Here is a 7,189-nt window from a genome sequence, read left to right on the forward strand (position 1 = left end):
TTTTTCAAAGATTCTTATGGCACTGACTCATCCAGTGACATTAAAGCCAGCTGTTTATGAACAGCTGTAACCACAGTTCCAGTCTAATAGTTGTTGAGGCAGGTTGAGGGCTAGAGAGTTTAGACTGAGATGTCTTGGCAGGGGGCCACATGTGCCAGCAATCAACTAATTACGAAAGTGCATTTGTATTGTACTTCAAAGAATCCTTGGCTGGGTTAAATCATCAATTCCACTTACCTGATCCAAGAATATGTTTTTACAAATTGTCTTTCTATTTACTGTACCTTTTGAGTCCCATCAGAAAGATAAGCACCTTTTGTTTGCTTTGCACCTTTTGTTTGCTTTGTCTGGAAAATTGTGAAACTGAAACCTGCATCAAGTGTTTTCAGGCTGGCCAGACAAGCAGGTGGAGCTGTCCGAAGTGGAGAAGGAGAAGAATGAACTATGGATTCAGCCATCCATGATGCACCCGAGGCAAATGTCAGTATATTACAGAGGACCGTTGAAACAGTTGTACAAGAACTGTATACACAGTACTGGGGCACTGTAGTACTCCTGCATCTTCTATTCCCAGGCATACTATATCCAAGCAGACAGTTTTCCTGCTTGCATGTTCAGACTTGTAGACTACATAACAGTTGAAATTGCTTATATGCTTGAAAATCAAAAGTTACATCTTGGAATATATGCTCAAAGCCGGCCTGTCTACCATTTTAAATGTTGAAACGTAAATGTTCTGCCTAAAGGTAGATACCATAAGGTACCAGCTATTGCCTTTATTAGCAATGTTATGGTTGTACACCTCTGTGATCATAGTTTCTCTTTGCAATGCTCAACTTTGTGGGTAAGCCCTGTTGCTCGATCTAAGCCATACCCGTCCATGAGTTACACCCTCCCTGTCTGCGGTGGACATGAGTTAAGTGCTCAATAAGGGTCCTCTCATTGAACAGTAGTACAGCAGGTTGGCTTGCTTAGAGGCAAAAAGGCAGAACTCAGCACCTAAGTCAAAGATGTTAAGCCTCTAGATTCAAAATGAAACCAGGATAAAAGAGGTGCACAGAATGGGCTTTGCTGGCCTTCCTAAGAAGCAATACAGTCAGCTACCAACACTATTCTCCTCTAAGAAAAGTTGTACTATGTGATGAGATAAATTAGATGATTTTGCCAGGGACACCAAGTGCCTATCACATGGAGGTCCAAATGCAACTAATTTTTTAAAGGAATTTGCAATAATATGTCTATTACGTTTTTCTACCTGTATTTCTGTAAACTTAACCAAAAAATCTGCAATGAATGTAGACAAATTTTCCATTGCACTTGCAATATTTTTTTTCACTTCAAACATATGTCATACTAAAACTGGTAAGAAGCATTTTTGAAACTGGTGAAGGGTTACAACTGACCTCAAGAAGTACATGTATTCAAAAGACTGGGACACTTATGCCCCAGTCTGACATGTATACACACTACTGGGCCACTGTAGTACTCCTGCATCTTCTATTCCCAGGCATACTATGTCCAAGCAGACAGTTTTCCTGCTTGCATGTTCAGACTTGTAAACTACATAACAGTTGCTTATATGCTTGAAAATCAAGAGTTACATCTTGGAATGTATGCTCAAAGCAGGCCTGTCTACCATTTTAAATGTTGAGAAGTAAATGTTCTGCCTAAAGGTAGATACCATAAGGTACCAGCTATTGCCTTTATTAGCAATGTTATGGTTGTACACCTCTGTGATCATAGTTTCTCTTTGCAATGCTCAACTTTGTGGGTAAGCACTGTTCCTCGATCTACACCCTCGATTCCTCGATTTACAAGATGCAAGCTACTTGTAAATCCATTGCAGTAATCTCACACTGCATTCCTGCACCTTGACCTAAAGAATTATTACCAATGTAATGTAAACCTACTTTGGCCATGTAGGTTTCGAAAAACACCAGTGACATGCCTTGATTTGTGTTGCTTTAAAAGACTGGTATCTACCAAACCTTCCTCTTGGCGGCATTACATTACTGAACGTTCACTTTTAGAGAGGGCTTCAACTGAGCTGATGAAGTCTCAAACCTCTCTTACTCATTCTGACAGTCACCAGCTGTGACAGTGTCTGAATGATACAATATAATTAACTTTTCACAAGATGTGAGAATCTATTCTAGTGTGCTGAAGATGCCCTTCACCTGTAACATACACAATATACAACAGCTAATCCAAAAAAGACCCATTAAGTGAACAGATCTGCATTTTCATTGAGATGAATCACCTGGTGGCTTCTACCCCTGGGTATTAATAATTCATCTTTAAAGCTTCCTCTAAGATAACACAATTCAATTCACACAATGACACATGAGTCTGAATGCACATTAAATGGAATGTATAATATATATATTTTTCTTCCTTTATTATGTCTAGAAGTTTAAAAAATAACAAAATAAATAGATAAATAAAAAGATTTCCAAAATAGTTTTACCTGTATTCCAACAGGTAAATCTAACATAACACCTATGAATACGTCATATTTACTAAAAGTGCATATTTCCAGCCAGCAGGTGGAGTTCATTGCTTTGCTTAAAGGTGCCTAATTTTTACAAGCTCAATAGTTAAAGATCAGATTACACACACAGCTAATGATTTTCAGTTTCATAAGGACAGTCTGAAAGGAAACAGCTACTGCTATACTCTCTGGGTACATGGGTGAACACAATTTTATGCAGAATATGCAAAGACTTATGTCATTAGCAAAACATGTACACCAAACCATCATCATTTCCATGGAAGGGTAATTTCACAAGTTGTGCAGTCCTCACCCCATGTGATTTGATTCTGAACTATGCGATTTACATATACTAAAAGATATATATATTTAAAAAATGTGTGTGTGTCAATATTGAGTTAGCCCACCCTTTGCAGCTATAACAGCTTAAACTCTTCTGGGAAGTCTGTCCACAAGGTTTAGGAGTGTGTCTAAGGGAATGTTTGGCCATATTCCAAAAGTGCATTTGTGAGGTCAGGTACTGATGTTGGACGAGAAGGCCTGGCTCGCAGTCTCCGCTCTAATTCCTCCCAAAGGTGTTCTATCGGGTTGAGGTCAGGACTCTGTGCAGGCCATTCAAGTTCTTCCACACCAAACTCGCTCATCCATGTCTTTATGGACCTTGCTTTGTGCACTGGTGGGAAGTCATGTTGGAACAGGAAGGGGCCATCCCCAAACTGTTCCCACAAACTTGGGAGCAGGAAATTGTCAAGTTAAGTTCAAGGCCTAGCAGAGCATCTGTTTCTGTTACAAGTGTAACAAAACCTTCAAAGAATGGTAATGGGAATCAGCAACTGGTAATCCTTACTGCTGTGGCTCTGCAAGATCACATACCACAGCTGAAGCACCTTTCTTTATTGGATCCATGTAAAGAAGTCAGCAGCATGAGAAGTTCCAGACCAGTGAATAGAAAGAAAATGAAAGCTGTTGTAGATACTGGAATTAGGAGGAAACAAGCAGACAAACGTACACCGAACAGGACAGAGGAGGACTATGTGCTCGACCCTGCTGGACCACCACTAACTTTGGCTCAGAGGCTTGGCATTGTGGAAGCCCCAGCAAAGCCATTCACCGATGATGAATGGAAGAGAGTGAAGCAGAGATCTGTTGAGCAGGGCGACTCTTTACAACCCTGTGCTATCTATAAAGAAGAGTTTGAAATGAACCCGCAGGTGCTGCTTTCCTGCTCTCATGTATTTCACAGGGTATGTTTGGAAGCCTATGAGAGGTTTGCTGGCAGGAAGGTGTGTCCAATGTGCCGAAAGAATCACTATCAGACCAGAGTAATACATGATGGAGCTCGACTATTCAGAGCAAAATGTGCTACCAGGATTCAGGCATGCTGGAGGGGATACATAGTGCGAAAATGGTACAAAAAGTTACGCCAAACAACGCCTCCTAAAGACCCTGAATTGCGGAAGAAGTTCTTTGAAAAGAAGTTCACTGAAATATCCGACCGCTTGTTGAGATCCTGCAGCACAGACATTGATGTGCTTTTCAGTGAGATCGACCGGTCAGTCGCTGCAAGTCGTAGTGTCTTCCATCAGTTGGAGGAAAACTTCAACAGAGACATAAGTGATGCAGATTGGGAGAGGATACAAGTACAGGCTGTTCATCAGGAAATCTCTGACTGCCTGATATGTATCACAGCACTGAATTACAATGATCATAGAGGCCTGTCCTCAGCCCGACCGATTGTCCTTCTGTCCTGCTCACATGTCTTTCATCATGCTTGTCTTCAGGCCTTTGAGGACTTCTCAGTTGGAAAATGTCCGATTTGTCCTTTGTGCCGATCTCCATACCAGAAGAAAAGGTTTCCCTAATGGAAAATATTGGTACGCTCTGGCCCTGTATATGTATGTATATCTACTGGTCCTTCAAGTGCAACTGAAACCAAACCTTTTTTTTTTAGCTTTAAAGTTTGGATGGAGTGGAGAGGGATTAGAACATCTGTCAGGTTTTTTTTGCGGCCTGTGTCCTCGTTTGGCAGTTTTACCCCATTTGTCCTGGTGTCCGTTGTCACGCAATGTGAAAGAAGATGCCAGGTTTTGGGTTGTCATCAGAACAGGAATAAATGGGGACCAGCAGGGGCACCCTTTCCCTTTGCAGTAACACGCATGGTAGCGTACACGTTATCGTGGTGCTCTAGGTGTGAATTAAGTCAATGTAACAGAGCGGTGGATTACATTTTTTAAATTCACCACAACACTTTGGTGGTGATGGGTCGTATATTGAACAATGGGGGCCATACAGTATATCAGGCAAATGAGTGACACAATTAGATGCAGATCAGGCTTCCTCTCAGTTTACAAAGTCTACGTGCAACCCCGGTGCCTGTAATTCTAGGCAGCCAACTGCAACAGTTTAGTACAGTTCTGACAGTAAATTAGAGATTTTTACTCCAGACACAATTAAGAAGAGGTCATGGGTGGGATTTATTCTGTCTGCAGCTCTCCTTTAGAGAAGGAATTTATAAATGCAGCTACAACAGTATTCTAAATCTATCTTGTGTCTACCTCATTGCTCCCATTTAGCATTGCCGTGCAATGGGATAGAATTGATAAAATGGGCACCACAGTGCCGTAGTGGGACATGCCGGAAAGTTAATTGGCTCCTGTATAAACCGGTTTGTATGCATGTGAGATAGAGACCTTAGATTGTGAACTCCTTGAGGGCAGGGACTGATGTCAATGTGCAGTATGTAAAGCACTGCGTACAATTGTTGGTGCTATATAAATACCTGTAATAAATGTCCTCAAATGTATCCTCCCATGTGCATGCATATGTAACAAGTCATTGCAGATTACATATTAAAAATGTCCAACCAAAAAAAAACAACAAAAAAACTACCTTATCAGTGAGGCTCCCCACTTACTACAAACAAGAGTTAAATTGCCATTTGCCTCTAGAGTACCATTAAAGGCAATTTGTTTATTATTATTATTTTTATTCCTTCCTCCCCTGGCAGCCAGCGTTCTCCTCTGCACTGCAATGCTCCAGGTTGTGGGCAGCTCCTCAACACCCTAATTTACAATGCAGTACAGCTGGTCCTTCACTGTATGTGATAATGGTAAAGTGCCTGTGACTGAAAGAGTGTTGAAGAGAAGCGGCTTCGGGGGAACTGGTCACATCGAGAGGAAGACGCCTGCTGAAGTGAGGGATAAGGTAAGAGAAACCCTATAATGAGGAAGCCTGAAGCAATTGCCTCAGGTGGTGTGACAAATATTTGCACTGTACCTGCCACCCCCTTTCTGGCCAGAGGGTCTCAGGTCGCTAAGGCCAGCAACCTCGGATGCTCTGGCCGGTATCCCGCCCAGCTCCTCCCCCCCCCCCCCCCCCCAGAACACCCCTTTTGGTACTCTAGACAAAAACACTCTGCTGTGCAGGGGAAAACCCCATTGTAAGGGTTAGTTTGTATTTTCCCTGGAGTTCAGCTTCAAACATGCCATAACCAGGGCCAGATCATCGGGGCTTCTGGAGCACCAGCTCCAGGCCCACCTCTGAAAACAGGCCCGACCAGCCCGAATCGCCTTGGTATGCCTGATGGCAAGCCGGGCTGAACACAATCAGGCAGAGGCGCAGACGGCTCTGTAATCAGGTATATTAGGTGGCCGCATAATTAGAGAGCCACCTCTGCTGCTTTTCGTCTAACTGACCGACAGCACCCGGCCCATGATGCTCTTAATCCGGTCCTGGCCATAACCTACACTTTGTTTAGACTCTAGTCCATTTTAATAGATTTTTTTCTTTAAAATAGGAGGATCTGTTTTGTGTGACTTGTAAGAATGAGGGAAACAAATATTTTTTTTTACAATTTTTTAATAAAAGAAAATCACTGTCATTGTTCTGCAGGTTAAAATAGTCTCAGTCCCTAATAGAGAAGAATCTTGTGCTGGATGTTTGACCGGTTTTTCCATTAACCTACAGTCAGCTAGAAAAGTGTAAAGCTGAACTGGTTAATGTTGATCTTTCTTGTTCCCAAAAAAGGACACTGTGTATCCTTCTCCCTATCAATCAGGCCACAAGAATAATACCTACTAGTCTCCAAGCACACGTTTCTCCATATGTTGTCTATGTTGTACTCAATGATGACGAACTTTCAAAGGATGACAATGACATCACTGTTTCCATGGGAACACCGGCAGCAGAACAAAGGACATTTCTAGTAGAGAACCGTCTGGTTGTACATCTATTTAGGAAAAATGTGTATGTTCTGAATTGATGGAAGAATTTTAAACAAAAATATTTTTTTTTTTTGAAGGAATAAATGTGTTAAAAATTACATTTGCATATAATGCCGAAGATTTTATCTTTAATTAAAATGAAAGGCACAAGGTGAAAAAAGACTGATTTTATAAACAAAGTTAATCTTTCTTGCGATGTGACAAAAGAAGGCAGATTAGTGCAAACACGCAGATGTCTAAGACTGCCAACTTGGCTAATTTGTCATTTATGTGGCTTTCCAGACACATTTCACATTAAATACACAAATTGTGCTTACACAGATTCTTAAGCAGCATTAACTTTCCTGGAAGGCAGCTTTTTTCTTCAAGCAATTCAATAAACTTGTATCATCTAGAAATGTGTTATGAACCACGTCATCATTATATATTTAATATAGTTAAACATAGCGTCACATTAAATATATATATATATATA

General features: G+C 41.2%; 1 pseudogene; it reads left to right on the top strand.

Annotated features, from left to right (window-relative positions):
* The first annotated feature begins 3,231 nt into the window (after positions 1-3,231).
* On the top strand, positions 3,232-4,353 carry LOC108800925 (annotated as a pseudogene).
* Positions 4,354-7,189: the final 2,836 nt, after the last annotated feature.

Source organism: Nanorana parkeri, unplaced genomic scaffold (assembly GCF_000935625.1).
Source record: "Nanorana parkeri isolate BGI_ZX_2015 unplaced genomic scaffold, ASM93562v1 scaffold46, whole genome shotgun sequence".
Lineage (NCBI taxonomy): Eukaryota > Metazoa > Chordata > Amphibia > Anura > Dicroglossidae > Nanorana > Nanorana parkeri.